The following is a 24,185-nucleotide window of genomic DNA, read 5'->3' as shown; positions in this document are numbered from 1 at the left end:
AGGAGGCAAATCTTTTTCAGGAACCAGATGACCATGGGACAAGGCCCCTTCCCATCTCCAGGGGATGGCTCGTGGGTGGTCCACTAGTCGCAGCGGTCCCGCGCACACCGCGGGTCGGTCAGGTGTGGCAGGGTGATACGGTTCAGTCAGCAAACATCTGTGGACGACAGGGTGGGGCTCTGGAGAAGGTTTTCTGCGCTGAGTGGATGAGCCGCGCCCATGTCCTCCCCTGTGTCCGCTGCTCTACCTGCCTGCCACAGGGAGAGGGGCTGCAGGCGCAACAGCTGCGCCACACCTGAGGCCTTGTGAGTAGAGTTCATCTGAGGGAGAGAAAAGACGAAAGAATGCCCTAGACTCTGGATGACACTGTTGAGCACCTACACCCCCCACCCTCCATCATTCTGCCTCTGGACTATGTGTTACATGGAGACTGAGGGGGTTCCCAGCAATGACCGAGCTTGGTGGGACACAGAATTGTGCCCAGCTCCGGACCCCTCTGTTGCACCGGAGCCCCCACTCTGTGGGCTGAGGCTTCCTCAGCGCTGTGCTACGCCTGAAGCTCTTTTTCCCCCGGGGCGCCCTCCCGGCCACCTTACTTTCCCGAGTGTTGGACCGGCACCTCTGCCTGGGCCCCCGCTGCCCGCTCCCTCTCCTTGTCTCCTTCAGGGGCTTTATTCCCAGTGAGGGGCTGTGCCTCTGACTCTTGACATCCTCTGGGCTGTGTCTGGCGCCTGCGATCCTCTGCGGGGGGCGACGGGAGAGAGGCTGCGGGCCCCTTGCGAGCAGCAGCGGTGGGGTCGGGGCAGAGCCGGGCGCCGCCTCTCTGGGGTCTCCTCCGCCGCCTCCTCTTCCTTCTCCCTCGCTGGGGCTTCGCATGGATACGCGTAAATCTGATGTTCTTACCTTTGGACTCCTGCATTTGCTTCCACATTCCTTCAGCTGCCACACTGATTCTCCTGTTGCTGACACAAAGTCGTGCACAAAGCTCTTGGCACTTCCTGAAAAAGGAAAGAAGAATTCTCTCTTATCACAAGAGTATCTCCTGTCCCTTGGCAACCCCAGAGCTGCCCTTGGGAAGCGGCCTCCGAGCGCCAAGGGCTGCCTTGCCTGGAGCTGGCCTCCCCCACGGTAATCTTCCTTTCATAGATGCCACATGGCCCTCAGTATTGTCTCCTTGGTTTTTTCTCCCAGATACCCCTATTCCACTACCCTGTACATATTCTATTCTATCCTTGGTTGATGAAATGGAAAGAGCAAAGATTTTGAAGCTGGACTTGAGTTTGCATTCTTACTCGGCACTCCTTGAGGTATCTGCCTTTGGAGCATGTGACTCCATGTGACACGTATAGATGACATACAATGTGCCATGTGCCTGGCAGAGTTCACAGCGTGCAGTACACACTCCATAAATGTTAATGCCCTCTCTGAGGAGCGCCTGTTTCTACCGGCTAGCATTTGCTCTCTGAACCTGACTTCATAATTACCATTCTTAATACTCTTTACCATAATTAACCATTCTTTTTATGTTTGAGGCCTTGCATCACCCCTCGCCCACCCTGTCTGCCACCCACTTCCTTGCATAGCTACATTCATACTGGAACTTTACAATTCCCCACCTGGCTCTCAGTCAGAATGTCCCATTTTCTTCCCTCTCCAAAATGAGGAAACTATAATGACACCATAATTAACAATGTAGTGCTAAGGAGGTGATGGATCTACTGGGATGCTGAAGCCAGCTTACACTGGCTTGCAAGAACAAATTGTTAAATTTTCAGGAAAATTTTGCAAGCTGATTGCTAAACACAGGCCACTCTTAAAAATTAAACTACTATTAAAAATAAATGTATAAATTAAACTTACAACTAAAATAAATTATATTAAAAATAAAGATGATATTCAAAACTCACCACTTCCAAATTATTTTACTGCATTGCATCATTATCTGTCTCTTAGGGTTATTCACACTCACAGTAAATGTACTAAGTATGCTGAGCTACTACACACGGACATATGGTGGAGCCTCAGTTCCCTGCTCAGTGGAGTGATGGTGGTGGCTTGTGAGCAGCTGGGATGGGAACATTCACACCACAGAGCTGGGCAAATGTTACAAATCAGATGTCTTTTTTTTTTCAGATCCAGTTGTTAAACATTTACAAAATATCATTCAATGGGTCATTTTGAATATAGTCCAATAATAATCACCAGATTTATGAAAGTAGCTGAAAACACAAGGTAGGTTGTAATGGGGTCATTCAGGATATCTTGACCTGGCCCCTTGCAGTTCCCTTGAGGGCATCAGGCTCTATCACTCCTCCATGTCTTTCCTGTTGACTGAAATACTTGGTCAGTAAATGACTAAGTCAGTGTTCCTCTTCTTAGCAACCAGAATACACTGGGTTCGTCACACTATAACTGTCTGTCTTCCCCAACAAGATAGTATTCTCCTCAATGGAGGAATTGTGTCTGCTCAGACCTGGTGCTCCCATAGACTGTGCAGAGTGGGCACTCGACACAGGTTTTGAATCATTAACTTGCTTGTAGCAACAGTTCTCAAACATTTGGTCCCAGGATTCCTGTACATTTTTAAAAATAATTGGAAATCCTTAACAGCTTTTGTTTGTATGGGTTATATCTGTTGATATTTACTGTATTCAAAATTTAAACTGAGAAATTTTTTAATGCAAGAATACACAAACACACATTCAACTTGCTGTCAGAGTAATGATGTCATCACTTTTCTGCCTTTGGAAAACTCCAATAATATACATGAGAGGATGAGAGTGAAAAAGAAAATAATATCTTAGTATTGTTATATAAATAGTTTTGAACCCATGGACCCTCAGAATAGATCTCAGGAATCCAGTGAAAGGATTTCAAGGACCCCCTGAAGGGTCTCAGCATCCCTAACCCACACTTTGAGAACTACTGCCTAATAATAATTCATCATCTGAACAAACTGATTAAAAAAGAAACCACTCTGCCCTGGTTACAGTGGACATAGCAAAAGGGATGATGATTAAGGTTTTTAGCTTAGCAACTAGGTTCCAGTGGGGTCTTTGAGAAGAGGTGGAGTTGGCAACCATTTGATATGTATCATTGTTTTGTGGATTACAAAATGGGATTTTGTAAAGCCATACATGGTACTAAATATATTAACCAAACACATGTTTTCGTTAGAACTTCTCTAAGATAAGAATTTTTTTTTATACAGGTAACTTGCATTACTGAGCAAATGATATTTAGTATATATTTTATGACTCACATTACTTTTCCATAGTGCCTGTAGTAGCACTAACTTTAAAATATTTCAGATGAACAACACACTGGATCAGATAGACTTAACAAATATATACAGAACATTCCACCCAAAAGCAGCAAGATATACATTTTTCTCAAGTGCACATGGAACATTCACCAGAATAGATCACATATTAGGACACAAAAAGAGCCTCAATAAATTTAAGAAGATTCAAATTTAATCAAGCATCATTTCATATCACAGTGTTATGAAGCTAGAAATCAATTACATGAAGAAAATAAAAACCCACAGACACATGGAGGCTAAACAACATGCTTCTAAATAATCAATAGATCAATGAACAAATCAAAGAAGAAATCAAGCAATACATGGAAACAAATGAAAACAAAAATACAGCAGTTCAAAATATGTGGGTTGCTGTAAAAGCAGCTCTAAGATGGAAGTACATAGCAACACAGGCTTATCTCAAGAAATGAGAACAACCCCAAATAAACAGTCTCACAACTAAACTCAAAACTGAAGAAAAGAGAAAAAGAAAGAAAATACGAAACCCAAAGTTAATAGGAGGGACATAATGAAGATCAGAGGAGAAATAAATAAAATAGAGGAGAATTAAAAAAAATTGAAAAAATTGAAACTAAGAGCTGGTTCTTTGAGAAGACAGACAAAATAGACAAACCCCTAGTCAGACTTATCTGAAAAAAGAAAAAAAGAGAGCGGACACAAATAAGCAAAATTCAAAATGAGAAAAAAAGGAGTAGTTACAACATACCACAGAAATACAAAGAATTATTAGAAAATTCTATGAAAATTATACGTCAAAAATTGGAAAACCTAGAAGAAATGTCCAAATTACTAGAAAAGTACAACTTTCAAAGACTGACCAAGGAAGAAGAAAATATGAATGGACCAATTACCAGTAATGGGATTGAATTGGTAATCAAAAAGCTCCCATCAAACAAAAGACCAGGTACAGGTGGCTTCACAGCTGAATCCTACCAAACATTTAAAGAAGAGCCAATACCATCCTTCTTAAGTTTTCCAAAAAGTAGAAGAGGAGGGAATGCTTCCAAACTCATTCTATGAGGCCAGCATCACTCTAATACCAAAACCAGACAGACACTACAAATAAAGGAAAAGAAAATTACAGACCAATGTCCCTGATCAACAGAGAAATAAATAACCACAACCAAATATTAGCAAACTGAATTAAAAAGTACATCAAAAGGATCATCCATCATAACCACATGGGATTTATTACAGGTATGCAAGGATGGTACAATATTTGTAAATTAATCAATATGATATACTATATTAACAAAAAGGATAAAAACCATATGATCATCTCAGCAGATGCTGAAAAACATTGGACAAAATCCAACATCCATTCACGGTAAAAGCTCTCAGCAAAAAGGGTATAGAGGGAACATACCTCAACATAATAAATGCCATATACAATAAACCCACAGCTAACATCATGCCCAAGTGGTGAAAAGCCAAAAACTTTTCCTCTCAGATCAGGAATGAGACAAGGATGTCCATTCTCACCACTTTTGTTGAACATTGTACTGGAGGTTCAAGTCACAGCCATAAGTCAAGAAGAGATAAAAGGCATCCAAATTAGTAAGGAAGAAGTAAAACTGTCATTATTTACAGATGACATGATACTATATATAGAAAACCCTAAAGACTCTATCAGAAAAACTATTAGAACTAATAACTGAATTCAGCAAAATTTCAGGATACAAAATTAATACATGGTATTCTGTTGAATTCGTCTATACTAACAATGAACTAGCAGAAAGAGAAATCAGGAAAACAATTCCATTCACAATTGCATCAGAAAGAAAAACCCTAGGAATAAACCTAACCAAGGAGGGGAAAGACCTGTATTCTGAAAACTAAGACATTCATGAAAGAAATTGAAGAAGACACAAATAAATGGAAATCTATCCTATGCTCATGGATAGGAAGAATTAATTGTGTTAAAATGGCCCTCCCACCCAAAGCAATTTACAGATTCAATGCAGTCCCTATCAAAATACTAACAACATTTTTCAATGAACTAGAGAAAATAATCCTAAAATTCATATGGAACCACAAAAGACCCCAAATAGCCAAAACAATTCTGAGAAAGAGGAACACAGCTGGGGATATTATGCTCCCTGACTTCAAGCTATACTGCAAAGCTACAGTAACAAAACAGCATGGTACTGGCAAAAGAGCAGACCCGTAGATCAGTGGAACAGAATAGAAACCACACAAATATGGTCAATTAACATATGATAAAGGAGGCAAAAATATACAAAGGGGAAATGACACTCTCTTCAATAACTGTTGTTGGGAAAACTGGACAGCTGCATGCAAGAGAATGAAACTGGATTACTGTCTAAGTCCATTTTACAATCCATTTTGACTTTATAAAAGTAAACTTGAAATGTCCTGAAGACCTAAATGTAAGACACGAAACCATAAAACTGTTAGAAGAAGACATAGGCAAGAATCTCTTGAACACAAGCATTTTATAGACACATCTCCCTGGGTAAGGGAAATAAAATTGAAAAGTGGGACTATATCAAACTAAAAAGCTTCTGTTCAGCAAGGGACACCATCATCAGAACAAAAGACAGCCTACAATATGGGTAATGTATTCATAAATGATTTATCTGAAAAGGAGTTAATATCCAAAATATGTAAAGAACTCACATGACTCAACAACAAAAAAGCAAATAATCCCATTAGAAAATGGGTAGAGGTCCTGAGCAAACACTCCTCCAAAGATTCTTCTGTTGGCCAAATACAGATGGTCAATAGGCACGTGAAAAGTTGCTCCACATCAGTAACCATCAGGGAAATACAAATCAAAGCTGCAATGAGATTATCACCTCACACCAGTCAGAATGGCCACTATCCAAACAACAAGAAATAACAAGTGTTGGCAAGGATGTGGAGAAAAGGGAACCCTCCTACACTGTTGGTGGGAACATCAATTTGTGCAGTCACTGTGGAAAGCAATATGGAGGTTCCTCAAAAAGCTAAAAATAGAAGTACTACATGTCCCAGTAATTCCACTTCTAGGAATTTATCCAAAGAAAACAAAATCCATGATCAGAAGATACATGCACTCCCATGATTATTGCCACATTATTTACAATAGCCAAGATATAGAAGCTGCCAAAGTGTCCATCAGTAGATGAATGGATAAAGAAGAGGTGGTACATATACAGAATGGAATATTATTCAGCCATAATAAGAAAGAAATCCTGCTATTTGCAATAAAATGGATGGATCTGGAGAGTATTATACTAAGTAAAATAAGCCAGGTGGCAAAAAGACAAATACATGATTTCACTTATTTGTAGAATCTAAAAACAAAACAAAATGAAAAAAAATAGCAGTAGACTCACAGATACTGAGAAAGGACTGGTGGTTACCATGGGGGAGGGACTGGGGTAGGTAAGCGGTGGGGAGGTGGATGGGGATAAAGGGGTACAAAATTCTCAATCATATAAGTTGTTCACAGGGATTGTAGTACAGTATGGAACATACAGCTGATGATTCTGAAACATCTTTCTATGTTGACAAATAGTTGGGTTGAAGATTTAATAATGGGGGGAACTGGTGAACCACTGTATTGTATACTTGAAACTAATATAAGATTGGATATCAGCTATACATCAATTAGAAAAAACAGTTAGTGACTTTAAAAAAAAACACAGAGAAAGTAAGGTCTGAGTTGGAAGTAGGGTTTATGCAACCACACACAACCTGGCATAGGTGGGTTAGGGAACCAGAGTTATTGCCAGGGGCACTAAGAGTGAGCAATGAATTTTGAACATTTTTAGTCACACAGTAAAATATTTGGGGTTCCCCTGTGGTATCTCTATAGCCAGGGGCACTAAGGCTATAGCCAGGATAGAACCAGGCATCAATCTAAGGGCGAGACAAGGAAGAAGATAGAAGAGCCAAGCTGATCCTTGAGAAAACAGGACGTTGAGCAGAACCAGGTGTCAGACACAATGGAAGGCACATGGCTCAGAACTAAGCCTGTGAGTGGGGAGCCCAGCACCGACGTGGCGGTCAGTGCGGCCGCTTCATCTCTGCCCTGAACCACCTCCCAAATCTTCATCCCCTTTCCCTACACCCATCTCAAACTTCCCTGCATCAAAATCTCACCCATTAAAAATGACAGTGGGGATTGGCAGGTGGAAAATGTGATGGCAAAGAAAGGGCTGCAAGCCCCCTTAAATGTCTGATTTTAACCACACACACATTCACTCTTCATACATTTCCCACTCCAGAAACAGCAGCTGCTACCCCGTACACATTCTAGGGTGTCTTATGATCACACAACAGCAGAACCCTCCTATCGCAGGTATGAGCAAGTAGAACAGGCTGTGGGAAAAGCCACTGTGCCCCCTCTGCTGAGGGGTGGAGACAGTTCAGCAGGCATCTCCCCCAGCAGCCTGTGCAAGCGGGGCCCACTGCCTGGGGGAAATGGGGGCAGATTCCCTCAGCCCGCAGTCCGATGGGATCACAGCTGGAAAGGTGGTGGTATGACTCACCTGGAATGCAGGGTCATGGCCCGAACTGGTGGGTGACAATATAGAGTTGGAGGTTAGTCTGTGGTTAAACTGTGCCAGAGTAGGAACTGTACTGCTAATCCTAATTTTGAGATACCACAGGGGAACCCCAAATATTTTACAGGGCGACTAAAAATGTTCAAAATTCATTGCTCTTACTTTTCTTCAATTTAAAAATATCTCTTATAGGCCATGTTGAAAAGGAAAATTTGCCCCTCCAGGTTCTTCCCACGCCTGAGAATCAAATGGACATAAGATGAGCAGGAGAAGATCAAATCTAATTTTGTACACACAAGAACCCCACATGCATAAGAGGTTCAAAGCAGGGGCAAATGCGATGTGTCTGCCATCCTGAGCTAAGGAATGGGGCGGGTGCCTGGGCTTCAAAGGGGAGGCGGCTGACTCACAGGGCAAGTAAGAGCAGGGGCTTGGTGATTAGGTGCCTGCCTACAGATGGGTCACTCAGATAAAATTTATCTCCGGTAATAGCTCTTATGTTGGAAATGTGAGAAACACACTCACTGGTCCAAATTCAGTAAGTGGACACGGAGACAAAGAGAACAGCGGAGCGAGGCTTTAATGACGGTCTTGCAAGATCAGGTGTCTGGTGGGCAGGCACACCTGCGGAGTTTGGTGCTAATAATTTATCTCCTAGTACGCGAGCCCCTCCCCTGGTTTCTCATTGGCTGAGTACTACAGGGTTCACATTCTTTCCCGGATGTCGCCTAAGCCAGTTATACCTTTCCTTCACATTTGTCTTATTATTGGTAGGTTTGAAAAACTCAAACAGGAATTGCCAGGCCCTTATCAATTCCCCCACCTCCACTCTCAGCTCGAGCAGCTTCCACCACGTGGCCCTTTGTTAATACCTTACTGTTAAAATGTTTAAACATCTTAGTGGGAATAAATCACATTTAGGTTTTATACTCTTTCCTAACAATTCCCCCCTCTTTTTATTTAAGAAATTCTGATTTTACTCCCAGTAATGTATTTTAATTTACACTTGGTCCTTTCTCAAATTTCTCTAATCTTGTTTATGGCTGCCTCTATAAGCTTTTCAGTCAAGCTTCTCACACAAAGGATGATACAGCATCCACAGCAGTTAAAACTCCTGCAACTATAACAAAGTATGTTAAACAGAGGCAACCATACCTTTCTATTTTCTAAACTACCTTTCCAACCAGTCTGTAAAAGGGTCACTGATGCCAGTTTTCAGCTAATTCATTAGCTAAAGTGGTGAGTCCCTGTAGGGCTTTACTAATAGTACCACCAGGGGCAGTATTATTTGGGATAAAAGTACAATATTTTTCTCCTAACATAACACAGACTCCTTTTTCTGCTAACATATGCTATTCTGTTTTCTCAGGCCATCCTGCTGGTAGCATCTAGTTGACTAGTTACTCCTTGAAGAGCATCCCTGGTATAGTTAATGATCTATGTTTTTGTTGATGGTGGACCACCAAAATAGTGCTGACTCAAATCTTGCAGCTATTTCATTTATAGCTTTAAATTCACCAGGGACTCCCCTGGGGACTCTTATTGAGTCAATGTATACATTTGACTTCTATGAAATTTTTTTTCATTGGGTGTAAATGCCAGGGTAAATGGAACGGCCAACTGGACTAAAGCACAAGTCCCAGCCAGGTGGGTGGCAACAAGCAGCGCAGGTTCCCCTTTCAACAGTACCACCAAACATCCACTAGAGGGATGCGCAATTTCAAGAAGTTGCCCTCTTTTGGGACATTCAGGACATGGGTACAAGTCAGTAAGTTCCCCACAGGAGTTCTGAAACCTTCCCCTTGCCTAGAGAGGCATGAGGAGTGATTCATCTTCTCTATGGAAAAAGAGGGGATCGCCCTTGGGTCTGACTTCTTTAGTGCATGAAACAGTAAAGACAAGCCCTTGCAAGTCTCATTTCCCCAAGCGTCCTTGTCCTGGTACAGGGCCAACATGCAGTTCATCCCAGTGGGGTCTGTGTCCCAGCAGTGAGGGAACAGGACCACCTGCGCCTATGGCCATCAAGCAGCACATGCGTTAACAATCGCTTTTATTCAAAGTGAGTACTGAAAATTTAACCCACTCTACCCAGGCATTGGTGTCTCCATAACCTATCTCTATTTCAAGAGTCTGTTTTAGATATTTTATGTCTGTTACAGTAACTAGTCTAGGGTCATTTTGGGGAAGCTCTGGCTCAGTATTTCCCTCAGGATTGGGAGTGGCCACTATGGGTGAAGTCTTGCCTTTGATTTAAAATAAGACCAAATCTTCCCACAGCATCTACTCCAATGACACCTGCACCGAGTCCGTCTTGAGGTTTATGTATAGTTAATAAAAGGGGTTTACACTGTCTATCCTGGCAATTATCAGGAGGAATTCCTTTAGCTAAGTGGAGCTTTCTTTTTAAAGATTTTTCTATTGCATGAGGGGCTGTCCACCCTTGAAACTGGGTGGTCTACCAAACACTGCTCCACCTTGGACATGGTTGTCTACTTGCCTTTTTTTATTCTATTAATATTTGTCCATTCTTGACAGAGATACTTATTATCTCCGGAAAGCTGTCTTTGGTCATTTAGGTCACCACAAGAGAGAACCTGACAAGCATCAAACCTAACGGTTTGGGGCTTGTTGTTTTAGTAATATTACCAGTTTGACAGGATAACCAGGAGTTCCTTCCCATTCTAGGGCTTCCTGCCACTTGCCTGTGAAATATAGAGTTAGAACGATCAAAATTAACATTTTTAGGTTCTTTTTAGTTTCAGCCTTAAGGGTTGGTTCACCACCTGGGACACCTGCCAATTCTGTTTTGTCCCCAGATCCCCCAGTTAGTTTATTTACTCTGGTGTAATGAGTCCAACCCTTTTCAGCCATCCTCACTGCAGTCTCCATGATCAGGAGCACTTGGTAGGGGCCTTCACAGGTGGCTGGAGTCTATCTTCTTTCCAGGATTTTACTAACACCAGGCCTCTAGGCTGGAAGCAGTGAGCGAAGAACGCAAGCGGGTGAGTCTGGGTGAGGAGTCCTTTCAGCTTAAGAGAAGATAAGTTAGAAGACATGGCCAGCACATGTTCCATCTTTTCCAACTAAACTAGCTTCATAATTTAAAATTTGAGAATCTATTAGCCAGTGCCCAGCCCACTGATTAAGTAAGCATGACCCAAACCTGGTGAGGAGTACTGACCATGAGTGTTCCTCTAAGTTAATTTCCTGCTCTCTTCCACCAGTAAGGTCATGGCTGTGATGGCCTGAATGCATTCAGTCCATCCTCATGAGACAGGGTAGACATAAAGGTTGTTTCTTTCCTCCTCAGGCTTGGGTCAAAACCCTACAGAGAACCTGTTCAACAGTAACAACCTAGTGAAATGGCTTCTCTAATGATGGGTGTGCCAGGACTGGGGTGGTGACTAAGGATTGCTCTCAATTTCTCTAGAATTTGCAGTTCCCCTGGGGTCCCTTGGAGAGGGTCTGGCTCTCCCTCTATCAATTTGAAATACAAGCTCCTAGTCTCTCTTCTAACACTTTCTGAGCTTCTCTCAGTAATTCCTCCATAGGTTTCTCATTCCATTGATCCAAATTTTGTAATTACTTAGCAATATCTGGCTAACTTTTGGTTACAAAATTGACTTTTAAAAGATCTTGTCCTACCTGAGCTTCTGGGTCAAGTCCTGAATACTTTCTCATCTGGCCCCTGAGTCTCTATGAAAATGCAGTTGGGGTTTCTTCCTTTTCCCATTGGACTTCAAACACCTTAGAAACATTTGGAAATCTTGGGACCAATTCCCCAATTCCCTTTATAATTAGCCCTCGAAGATCCTGCATTTTTAATTCTATCCCCTAGATTATTATCCCATCTAGGATCTACATTTGAGAACTTTTGTTCCACTGACTGGACACCCTGGCCCAATGGGTGTTTTTGTTCCCAAATGGACACAGCAGCTCTCCTGATCACCCCCCTCTCACCACCAGGGAATAGGATATTCATGATGGACATTAGTTCAACCTAAGTATATATATTAGGTCTCAGGAATTGTTCTAGTGGGTCCACTAGGCCAAGGGGATTTTCTAGCAATGCTTAAAACTTCTCACCTCAGTACCCATGAGGGGAGAAAAGAGGCCCAAAGTCAGTAAAAGGAGGACATAATAAGGATCTGAGCATAAATAAATAAAATTGAAAAGAAAAGAACAATAGAAAGAATCAATGAAAGCAAGAGCTCATTTTTAGAGAAAATTAAAAAAAACAACAACAGATAAAACCCTAGCCAGACTTATCAAGAAAAAAAGAGAGTCTACACACATAAATAGAATCAGAAATGAGAAAGGAAAAATCACTATGGATACCACAGCAATACAAAGAATTATTCAAAAATACTATGAAAAATTATATGCTAACAAATTGGATAACTTAGAAGAAATGGACAAATTCCTAGAAAAATTCAACCTTCCAAGGCTGACCCAGGAAGAAACACAAAATCTGAACAGACCAAGTACCAGCAATGAGATTGAATTGGCAATCAAAAAACTACCTAAGAACAAAACCCCTTGACCAGATGGATTCACCACTGAATTTATCAAACATTTAGAGAAGACCAAATACCCATCCTCCTTAAAGTTTTCCAAAAAGTAGAAGAGGAGGGTACACTTCCAAATTCATTCTATGAAGTCAGTATCACTCTAATACCAAAACCAGGCAAAGACACCACAAAAAAAGAAAATAACAGACCAATATCCCTGATGAACATAGATGCAAAAATACTGAACAAAATATTAGAAAACTGAATTAAAAAATACATCAAGAAGATCATCCATCAAAATCAAGTGGGGTTTATTCCAGGGATTCAAGGATGGTACAATAGTCAAAAATCCATCAACATCATCCCACATCAACAAAAAGAAGAACAAAAACCATATGATCTTTTCCATAGATGCTGAAAATGCATTTAACAAAATTTAACATCCATTCATGATAAAAACTCTCAACAAACTGTGTATAGAGGGCAAGTACCTCAACATCACAAAGGCCATATATTACAAACCAACAGACAACATCATACTTAACAGTGAAAGGCTTAAAGCTTTTCCTCTAATATCAGGAACAAGACAAGGATGCTCACTCTCTCCACTTTTATTCAACATAGTACAGGGGGTTCTATCTACAGCAATCAGACAACACAAAGAAATAAAAGGCATCCAAAGCAGTAAGGAAGAGGTTAAACTGTCACTCTTTGCAGATGACATGATATCATACATAAAGAAAATCCTAAATAATCCACCCCAAAACTACTAGAACTAATAACTTAACTCAGCAAAGTGGCAGGACAGAAAATTAATGCATAGAAATTTGCTGCATTCCTATATACTAATGATGAGCTAGCAGAAAGAGAAATAAGGAAAATAATTCCATTTACAATTGCATCAAAAAGAACAAAATCCTAGGAATAAACCTAATCATGAAGGTGAAAGACCTATACCCTGAAAACTATGAGACACTCTTAGGAGAAATTAAAGACACCAATAAATTGAAATAACTCCCATGCCCCTGGATTAAGAGAATTAACATTGCCAAAATGGCCATCCTGCCTAGACAATCTACTGATTCAATGCAATCCCTATCAAAATACCGACAGCATTGTTCAACGAGCTAGAACAAATAGTTCTAAAATTCACATGGAATCACAAAAGACCCCGAATAGCCAAAGCAATCATGAGAAGGAAGAATAAAGCTGGGGGATTATGCTCCCCAACTTCAAGCTCTACTACAAAGCCATAGTAATTAAGATAATTTGTTAGTGGGACAAGAATAGACCTACACATCAATGGAACAGAATACAGAGCCCAAATATAAACCCAAGTGTATATGGCCCATTAACATATGGTAAAGTACCCCTGGGTATATAATGTGGAAAGGACAGCCTCTCCAAAAACTGGTGTTGGCAAAATAGGACAGCTACATGTAAAAGAATGAAACTGGATTATTGTCTAACTCCTTACACAAAAGTAAATTCAAAATGGATCAAAGACCTGAATGTAAGTCATGAAACCGTAAAACTCTTAGAAGAAAACATAGGCAAAAATCTCTTGAATATGAACATGACCAACTATTTCCTTAACACATGTCCTTGGGCAAGGAAAACAAAAGCAAAAATGAATAAATGGGACTACTACAAGCTAAAAAACTTCTGTACAGCAAAGGAATCCATTAATAGAACAAAAAGGCATCTTACAGTATGGGACAATATATTCATAAATCACATATCCTATAATGGGTTAATATCCAAAATACATAAAGAACTCACACACATCAACACCCAAAGAGCAAATAACCAAATTAAAAAATGGGTAGAGGATATGAACAGACAGTTCTCCAAAGAAGAAATTCAGATGGCCAACAGGCACATGAAAAGATGCTCCACAAGGCTAATTATCATGGAAATGCAAATTAAAACCACAGTGAGATATCACCTCACACCAGATAGGATGGCCAACATCCAAAAGACAAGTAACAACAAATGCTGGCAAAGATGTGGAGAAAAGGGAACCTTCCATCCCTGCTGGTGGGAATGTAAATTAGTTCAACCATGTGGAAAGCAAATGGAGGCTCCTGAAAAAACTAAAAATAGAAATACCATTTTATCCAGGAATTCCACTCCTAGCAATTTACCCAAAGAAAACAAGATCCCAGATTCAAAATGACATATCACAAATTCACCTTAAAAAATGGTAAGATTTTAAGAGGCACTTAAAATCTAGTGACACAGGAACTTAAAATGAATGACCCCTATGTTTACTGCAGCAATACTTACAATAGCCAAGATATGGAAGCAACCTAAGTGTCCTTCAGTAGATGAAGGGATAAAGGAGAGGTGATACATATACACAATGGAATATTATTCAGCCATAAGAGGAAAACAAATTCCACCATTTGCAACAATGTGGATGGAGCTAGAGGGTATTATGCTCAGTGAAATAAGCCAGATGAAGAAACACCAGTATCAAATGATTTCTCTCATTTGTGGAGTATCATAGTAAAGAAAAACTGAAAGAACAAAACAGTAGCAGACTCACAGAGTCCAAGAAGCAACTAGCAGTTACCAAAGGGAAGGTGAAGGGGAAGGTGGGTGTGAGGGAAGGGAGGGAGAAGGGGAATAAGGGGCATTTCAATTAGCACACATAATGTAGGGGGGCATGGGGAAGGCAGAATACCACAGAGAAGACAAGTGGTGACTCTATAGTATCTTACTACGCTGAGGGACAGTGACTGCATGGTGTGTGGGTGAGGAGACTTGATAATATGGGTGAATGTAGTAACCACAATGTTGCTCATGTGAAACCTTCATAAGGTTGTATACCAATGATACTTAAAAAAGAAAAGAAAAGAACAAAGGATGCTCCTATCACCCAGTAAATTCCATGGTTTTTAGAAGCTTTGGATAAGATGGTCCTATTTTCCTCCTCAGCCAGGAAATCACAAGGATTTTAGGAGCTCTGTGTCAGGAACCAGGCATGAAGACCAAGTATATATTTCCTATTAATTTTCAGTAACCAATGACTGAATAAAAATAGAATGTATACATTCAAAACTAGTGAGTGGAAAACAAGGGAATAAAAAAAAGAATAAATTCCAGTGGAAGACAGGAAAGATGGGAAAAAGAAGTAAAGAGATAAAGCACAGTTAATAAAGATCACTAAATAAGGTAATAGAAAAATAAATGGAATATATCAGTAATCACAAATTCACCTTAAAAAATGGAAAGATTTTAAGAGGCACTTAAAATCTAGTGACATAGTAAGGCAAAAGGGTGAAAAAATGAGGATTGTAGAAGTCTAGAGAGGTGTCTAGGGTCATGCATGTGCTGGTAATTAGTGGAGTTGAGACTAGAAGCCAGGTTTCCTAAATATCAGTCTAGCACTCTCTTGGATAACCCAGTTGTCCCACAGTGGAATACCATTCAGCTATAAAAAGGAAACAGATCCTACAACTTGCAGGAACATGAATGGAGTTGGTGGATATTATGCTCAGTGACATAAGCCAGGTGGAGAAAGACAAATAACAAATGATTTCTCTCATCTGTAGAGTGTAACAACAAAGCAAAACTGAAGGAACATAACAGCAACAGACACAGTTTCCAAGAAGTGACTAGCGGTTACCACAGGGGAGGGGTGGTGGAGGGCCAGTAGGGAGGGAGGGAATAGGGGATTCAGGAGTATTATTATTGGCACATATGGTTTGTGGGGGGGGATCATGAGGAGGACAGTGTAGAAGGCAAATAGTGACTCTGCCGCATCTTACTACTCTGATGGACAGTGACTGTAATGGGGTATGAGAGGGACATGATAACATGGGTGAATGTAGTAACCACATTGTTTCTTCATGTGAAACCTTCATAAGAGTGTATATCATTAATACCTTAATTAAAAAAAGAAGAAACAAAAGATCATGTAGCCAGAACTAAGACAAAATACAATATAAAAATGGATATATTATAGAAGGCCATCACAGTACAGAAATCATATATAGCCCATAAATATATAAAAAGATGATTAAGCTTATTAGTAATGAGCAGATTCTAATTTAAAATTGCAGAGTGATGCTCTTTCATGTCATTCATCTAGGCAGTATTCAAAAATACTAGGTAGGCAATATTAATCTGCGAGGACTGCCAAATGAAATACCACATACTGGGTAACTGAAACAGCAAATATTTTCTTGCAGTTCTGGAGGCTAGAGGCCTCCACCACTTCCTGAATGTGCCAAGAGTGCTTTCTGATGGGTGTGGGCTTGGGGAGGCTCAGAACTACAGGATGAGTTTGTGCAACAGAAACAATGACATATTCTGGAAACACCTGCTTTAATGGGTAAAGGGCATTGAAAATATAAAAATAGCCTGAGAAAGAACAGGCCACGACTGCTTAGCACATCATTCATCTGATCAGTTGAGAAAAACAAGATGGGAACTTCTCAAAGTGGTCAGTGGAGCTGGAACCCCAGTCACTGATGGCATGGAAAGGAGATTAAGTGCAGGCATCCAAGGAGGTGGGCTAAGGAGCCATGAGCAAATCTTCCAGCCCTGTGCAGAAGATGCTATCAGAGAGGAACCTGGAAGTGGCTGTAATTTTCTGAGGCTAACTGCATCTGGAGCCCATTTGATGGAAAAAAGGAATGGAAACTTCCTACAGGATAATAAAGCAAAGCAGGTCAGATTCTCACCATGACAGAGAACTGAGACCTTGGGCTTGATATGTCCTCTACCCTGGGTAGAGGGAGCCATCTGCTCTGTGAGAAAGAAGAATAAACCAGTCCCAGTGGGTGATAGCACAGCACTACCCCAGCACAGAGCCCACATCAGAAGGTCAGGGCTACAGGGGAGTGTGGACACAGGGGAGGGGACAAAACCATGGTGGACATGAGTTGGGTGACCAAGTGGTGGAATAGGGGACTGCAGTGACCAGCCAGGGACCTCAAAGTGGGGAGACACAGGGGGAGTTGGTTGGACTCATTTGGAAGAGCTTTCCTGGTGGCAGAGTGGGTAACTTAGTGGATTCAGGGGAGGAAACAAGGGGAGCTCCAGCTGCGACTCTGCTGTAACCCTATAACTTTCAGGGGGAAAACATGTTCCCAGCCCAGGGCAAATAACCTTTGAAGCCAAAATCAGTCAAAGGGAAAAATAAAGTGGGAGAAACATGTTTATTGCCTATAAGCAGTCATCTACTTCTGTTCACCCATGTCTCTCATGACTCAGCTGCAAAAAAACCCCACAAAACCTCTCCAGGCCAGATAGACCCTCACTCTCCTTAATAATCACCATTGATGTGGAGATGGACTACTTTTCTTCACACCATGGAAACACCTATTGATAGGGAGATGCAGTAAGACTTGTTGAGAGATACTGGGAAATATTGCAATTTTACCCATGTCCCACCTCTCCAGAAAAGACTCACAATCTACTTGCTCCCCTTCTTCTGTAATGGCCCCTCTGTGAGAAAACTGGAGACTGTAACAAGACTAATAACATACAATAATAACAACAATAAAATCATGATAATCCTCAAGTTGGTGGACTCACCTAGGTTCAAAGTCCTATGCAGATTAAGTCCATAGCTCACCAATTCCACAGGCAATCTATAGCTGAATGGGTAGGAAGTTCAGAGCAATCATCATGCAGCATCTGCAGCCAGGGGGCAGATCCAGGCCACAGGGACTATAGAAGAAAATAACCTAAAGGGAGATAAGATACATGTATTAATGACACCTGCATAGGCAAATTTTGTCCATCAGGTAAGATGCATGTGAGAGAGTGGTCCTCTGACAGGACAGTCACAGAAATGGGATCTCATCTTGGTCTAGCATACCAGACATTTAACCCCTTCTGTGTGGGAATTACAGATAGGTCAATATATAGGGCCACAGGAGGTACATGAACTGGCCATAAAGATAAAACAAAACTTCTCCATAAGAGGCTCTTACCTCTTTGATGTTTTGGGCACACTACTATGAACTTTGGGGACCAATCTATTGTTACTCTAGGAACACACCAGAGACCAGCTTCTAGGCATTTTCTCCAAGGTGCCAGAAAGACCAGCCACCATTGGCCTATATGTTGAAATGTCTAGGACCATGACCACTCAACAGTGTTCATGGTTTAATGCTGGCAGCAGGATGTTGCTCTGCTGGCCATATCCTGGTTACAATAACTTCTCTTTGGTTTGAACATATAGTTGTATAGGAGAGACAGCAATGTATGTTAGCATGTCCACAGGGCTCAAGGCTCCTTTTTGGGGATTCTCATTCAAACACCATAGCATTGTCCATAAGCAAACTGACCAGCCCTGTAGACTATTGGGGTCCAACTTCAGGCCAGATTTCAACAAACCATTGTTCTTCTCTATAAGTGACTGCCCAGGTAAGATTATATGGCACACGAAACTTCCACTTTATTCTATTTGCTGCACCCATTCTTGTAACACATGTCCAGTAAATTGGGTGCCTCGATTGCTCTCAATTACCTGCGGCCAGCCATAGTCAGCAAAGAGGCAGTCTATGCACCTTTTGGTTATTTGTTGATGTGCATGACATTCAGGAAAAGCAATCAACAGTCCAGTATCTGGGTCTGCACAAGTCATGGCATAGAGATATCCTTCTGATATGGGCAGAGGCCTAATAGAGTCTATCTGCCACCAAACAAGGGGCACTGGCCCCTTTAATATTGTCCCTTGTCATTGTGGGACTTGGTGTAAGTCCCTCTTAGAGAACGCAAGGACCTCCTTGCAGGCTCTGCTGACTTCTTTAGAGGTCAATGGAAAGCCCCACTGATGGGCTACAGCCCACATTGTCTTTTGCCCTGTGTGCAACAAATGCTGATGTAATCATTGGGCTACATCAGAGGAAGACTTTCCTTCTAGCCAGTGCACCTGGGCCAATGTGTCTGATTCATCATTCCCTGGGGATTCCTAAGGCAAATGGCCTGTCACAGGATTTACAGTAACAATCTTAGTCTGACCAGAGGCCCATAGATCTTGCCACAACTCTTGCCCCCAAAGGGGCTGGTGACCAACTATCCAGTTGGCATGGTACCATGTTGGTAGCCACAGGGTCAAGCCCCAATAGATGGCCCAGCTGTCAGTGCAGACAACTATGGGGGAAGACTCCTGGGTTATCACAAACCATACTGCCCACAACTAAGTCCATTGGCTCCTCTTCCCCTCTCCATCCTCCATCTATATTGCCTCAGTATTAGGATGGAAAGCCACAGCCCTCCACTTCAGGGGCTGCCTATGACTGGAACTGTCTGTATACCAAGCATCTTCACGTGGAGGGGATTTACCCTCCTTATAAGGACTCTCAGCTACCAATGGTTCAAAGCAAGTTCTTCCTGCTTTCCACTGTTATATGTCACTGGTCCCAATAAGCATCAGAGTTCTCCCCTAAGGGACTATTGGAGAGGGCACTATGCTGCTGTAAATATGCACCCCATTTGGCCAGTGTAGGCTTCTGTGCCACACCACTCTGTGGCCTTTGGGTCCAGTCTCTCACCCGCCCAGTGATGGGATAGGTGGTTATTACCTTGGTTGGAGCTGTTCCAGCAATAGGCTCCATAGCCAGCAAAGCATAGTACACAGCAGCCAGTTGCTTCTCTATCAGGGTATACTGGATCTCTGCTCCTTTCCATAGTTGTGACCAGATTCAATACATTGGCGTGTCCATCCAAGCCACTGCTTAAGACTTCAGCCATAACCATCTTCAGTTACATGAACATCTATCTCACTCACAGGACCGGGATAAGTTCATTACACTCAAGGCCTGTACAGCCTGACTACTTGCTTAGCAGCTGCACATGTCTCATCCTAGTCTCACCTGATGCTCTTTCATACCAACTGGTATAAGTGCTACAGAGTTTTTACAAAGTGTGGGATAAACACTCTCCAGTAGCCCAAAAGACCCAAAATCTCTTGTAATAGTGCCACAATGGTAGGGGTAGGGAAAGCCAGGACCTTGTCTATGACTGCTTCAGGAATAATTTTAGTTTTACCCAACCAGACAACCCACAAGAATTTTACAGTTAAATCATGTCCCTGAACCTTGGTGCTGTTCACAGCCCATCTTTCTCCTGTACATGTTGCAGCAGTCTAGGAACTGCTCCTTCTAAATCTGCAAGAGAATTAGATGTGATCCTGATATCAATGCAGTGATACAGCCATACCATTTGTGGTTTATTCAGGTGACTAAATGCTTGGTTACAAGTTCATGACAAATGTTGGGACTGTGGAGGTATCCCTGTGAAAGGAGAGTGAGTGTCCACTTCCAGTCCTCCCAAATGAAGACAAATTGTTCCTGACTTTCTGGTGCTATTTCAATAGAAGAGAAAGCATTAGCAAGGTCCACAACATAATGACATGTCCTTAGTTCATGACAGGGTGTCCATAAGGGCTGCTATACAGGGGACAGCAGCATGCAAAGGGAGTGTGACATTATTCAATTCCCTGTAATCCATGGTTATACACAAAGAGCCATCTGTCTTTTTACTGGCCACACTGGGGAATTAAAAGGACTATGAGTGGGCTTTATGATGCCCACCTTCTCTAACTCCTATAAAGTTTCTGCAATTTCTTTGTGTCCCCAGGCAATTTATACTGCTTCATATTTGTCACCCACCAAGGTACAGGCAGAGCTGCAGGTGGGTGCTTAACATGTCCTCTCAGAACTGCCCTTACCACATGTACCCTTAGTCTGAACTCACCTGCAGTGGTCTGTAACAACAAGCTCTGCAGGATATCTACCCCCAAAATATATTCAGGGATGGGAAAATGTACACAGTATACTCACTTTGGGGTAAACACCCTATCCCCAAAGCAATTTGGGCTTTCTTCCCTCTAATTGCCTAAGCCCCATAGCCATCTATCACAGCCAGGATCCCAGGAAAATGCTCTAGATTGCCATAAATCAGAGAGTATTCAGCTCCTCTGTCCACCAGTGCCAGGACATGTTGTGCAATCAGATTCTGTGCCCCCTAGTTTGACCTCCCACTGACAAGCCTGCAAAAGTGTACACCACACACCTACCTAGCAACTGTTTTCCAGGCCACTGGGCAAAAGCTTGCCCTAATCCCAGGCCTCCTACAGAGCCGTGTCTGAAATGTGGACAGTGGGGTAACTGGAAAATGGATTGCCCTCTGCGGAAGTCAGCCCCTCCCTTGAGTTCTCTCCCCTCCAGGTGACCAGACACATCTAGAGAGGACCTAGCAGCCCTCATGGCCTTGTCTTCAGTGATTGATGATGTGGCCTAGATCCCAAAGCCCCCTTCACAATGACACCAGTGGATCCATGGGTAACAATTATGGTGGCTTGGAACCAGGTTTATTTTCTAGTTGACACAGGAGCCAACTCTCTGTGCTTACTGAATACTTGGTACATTTGCTCTCCTCCTCTATCTTGGTTGTTGGCATGGAAGTCTTAATAGAAACACCAGCTGAAACCCCTCCTTTGTATTGTTCCTTGGGCCATAGTACTTCCACTTACTCCTTTCTAGTAATCCCCCACTGCCCCACGCCCCTCCTGGGAGGAGAGATCTCCATGGCATGGGGCATCTTTACACATTCCCTCACTTCCCTTGGAACCCTCCCTCATTCTCCAAGTCATACCCCCAAAAGAAGCCCTCCCCTCTGAGGTTGTAAAGCTTATTAAATAACAAGTTGACTGTATTGTTTGGGACACAAAAACCCTTCTATAGCCTCACACCACCAGCTCATCAGAATAGTCCTGAAAGACCCTACTCAAGCTGTCACAGTTAACCAATACTCTCTGAGCCCTGATGGCCATCTTGGTCTCCAGCCCATCATCAACTGCCTTCTTAAAGCCCAAATCCTCATCCACATCCACTCATCCCAAAATACTCCCATCCTTCTTGTAAAAAAACCTGATAGCCCCTTCCAATTAGTTCAAGATCTCCAAAAGATTAATGAAGCTATTGTTCCCACCCACCCAGTACTCCCTAACCTTTACACCTTCCTCTCCCATATCCCCCCCAGTACTCAATATTTTACTGACCTAAACCTCAAAGATGTCTTCTTTACTATTTCTCTAAGCCCTGATTCCCAACAACTTTTCACCTTCACCTGGAAAAATCCCATATCTCTGTTCACCCAACAACTCATATGGACAGTTCTTCCCCAGGGATTTCTGAACAGTCCCCACTTCTTTGGCCAAGCACTATAAAAGGACCACCAATCTCTCAAACTTACCTCTAGCCTCCTGCTCCAATATGTTGATGACATCTTGCTTTGCAGCACCTCAAAAAATGATTCTATATCCCACACTATCTGCCTTCTTGGATTCCTGGGGAAGAAGGAATACCATGTCTCAGAAAACAAAGCTCAACCGGCGCAGCAAAAGTCACCTATCTTAGCATTGAACTCAACCCTACCACTTGCTGCATACCCACCTTCCAAACCTAAGCTATTGATAATCTCCCTTTACCCACCAGAAAGCAAGATCTTCTTTCCTTCCTGGGGCTTCTTAGATATTTTAGACTCTGGATCCCAAATTTCTCACTCACTGCAAAACCCCTTTATAAGGCCTCCTATGGGGATCCCCAAGAAAGTGTTCCAGAAACAGACTTAATTACTGTTTCTTTCTGGGCCCTTAAGCGAGTATTTTTCAAGGCACCTGCTTTGACTCTACCTAACCCTAATAGACGTTTCTTTCTATGCTTAACCAGCAAAACAGGACAAGCATTAGGACTACTTGCACAATCAGCTGGGGACTCCCTCCATTCTGGTGCTTATTTGTCCAAATTGTCTGGTGCTTGTGATAAAAGGCTGGGCTTTCTAGCCTCTTTGCTTACAGGTCCTAGCATTGGCTGCGTTCCTTATCTCTGAAGCCCAAAAAATTGTTCTCCACCAGCCATTACAGGTACAGTCCTCATACAACCTCTCTGACCTTCTCAACCACTGTGTTCTAACCCTTTACTCACCAGCCTGAGTCAAACTCTTACACTCTCAAGCTTCTACAACCCTTGGTTACCTTCTACCTCTCCTGGCCCCATTACCACCCTCTTCTTCCTTTTCCTTCCCTGCCTAATTAACCTATTCTAAAGATTTTTACAGAGTCGAATGATGGCCATCTCCCAGGCAACCACTTGAGAACACCTCCAATGTCCTTCCTGCTTCAAAATATCAGAAAACCCCCTTCATTGTCCCTCTCAGCAGGAAGAAGATAAGAAAAGAATGGCAACCTGTTTTCCTATACCCCTTTAGAGCCAGGAATGATAGAGCCTGGACAAAGGTACTGCCTTTTTGAATAAGCCCAACCACCACCCCAGAGAGACCTATGTTTCACCTTACAGAGGCTACAAGGATTTTTCAGAGGACATGTCAGCAAGCCACAAGCCCATCTATTCCCAGACCCATCCCCTCAAACACCTGCCAAAAAACCTGGCCATAAAAACCCTTTTAGCCTGGAATGGTTGGAAAAAGATGACGGTATGAGAAGTGAATCAGAAACTTCCTACCAAAACCATATATAACACAAAAATATAGCAAATACAAGTAATCCTGAAAGAGCAACTGGAAAGAAGAGTACAAAAGATGGCCTACATCTGGGTAAAGGAGAAGACCTCATGGAAAAGGGTAAAGTAGCAAAGACACAATCCAGCAGGACCTAAGCCCTACCCTCACCCCAGCTTATAGGCAGGAGGAAGAGAAACAGAGCATGGAGGGAGTAGAAACCCAGGACTGCTAAACACCCACCCCTGGAGATCTGCTGCGGGAGCAAGAACCCACATCTCTAGTGCTCTAGAGATTACAGGGGATGGAAAGCAAAGGCAGGCAGAACACTAAGAGAGACTGAGATTCCAG

General features: G+C 42.3%; 1 long non-coding RNA gene across 1 annotated transcript; it reads right to left on the bottom strand.

Moving 5' to 3' along the window:
• Positions 1-42: 42 nt before the first annotated feature.
• Positions 43-23,450, bottom strand: LOC130682936 (uncharacterized). The gene is made up of 5 exons (XR_008996402.1): positions 22,572-23,450; positions 22,378-22,445; positions 17,901-18,052; positions 904-998; positions 43-157 (listed from the first exon to the last, which is right to left on the bottom strand). It is a non-coding gene; the product is annotated as an uncharacterized LOC130682936 (long non-coding RNA).
• Positions 23,451-24,185: the final 735 nt, after the last annotated feature.

Source organism: Manis pentadactyla, chromosome 3 (genome assembly GCF_030020395.1).
Source record: "Manis pentadactyla isolate mManPen7 chromosome 3, mManPen7.hap1, whole genome shotgun sequence".
NCBI lineage: Eukaryota > Metazoa > Chordata > Mammalia > Pholidota > Manidae > Manis > Manis pentadactyla.
This window is presented reverse-complemented; position numbering and strand designations above follow the sequence as displayed.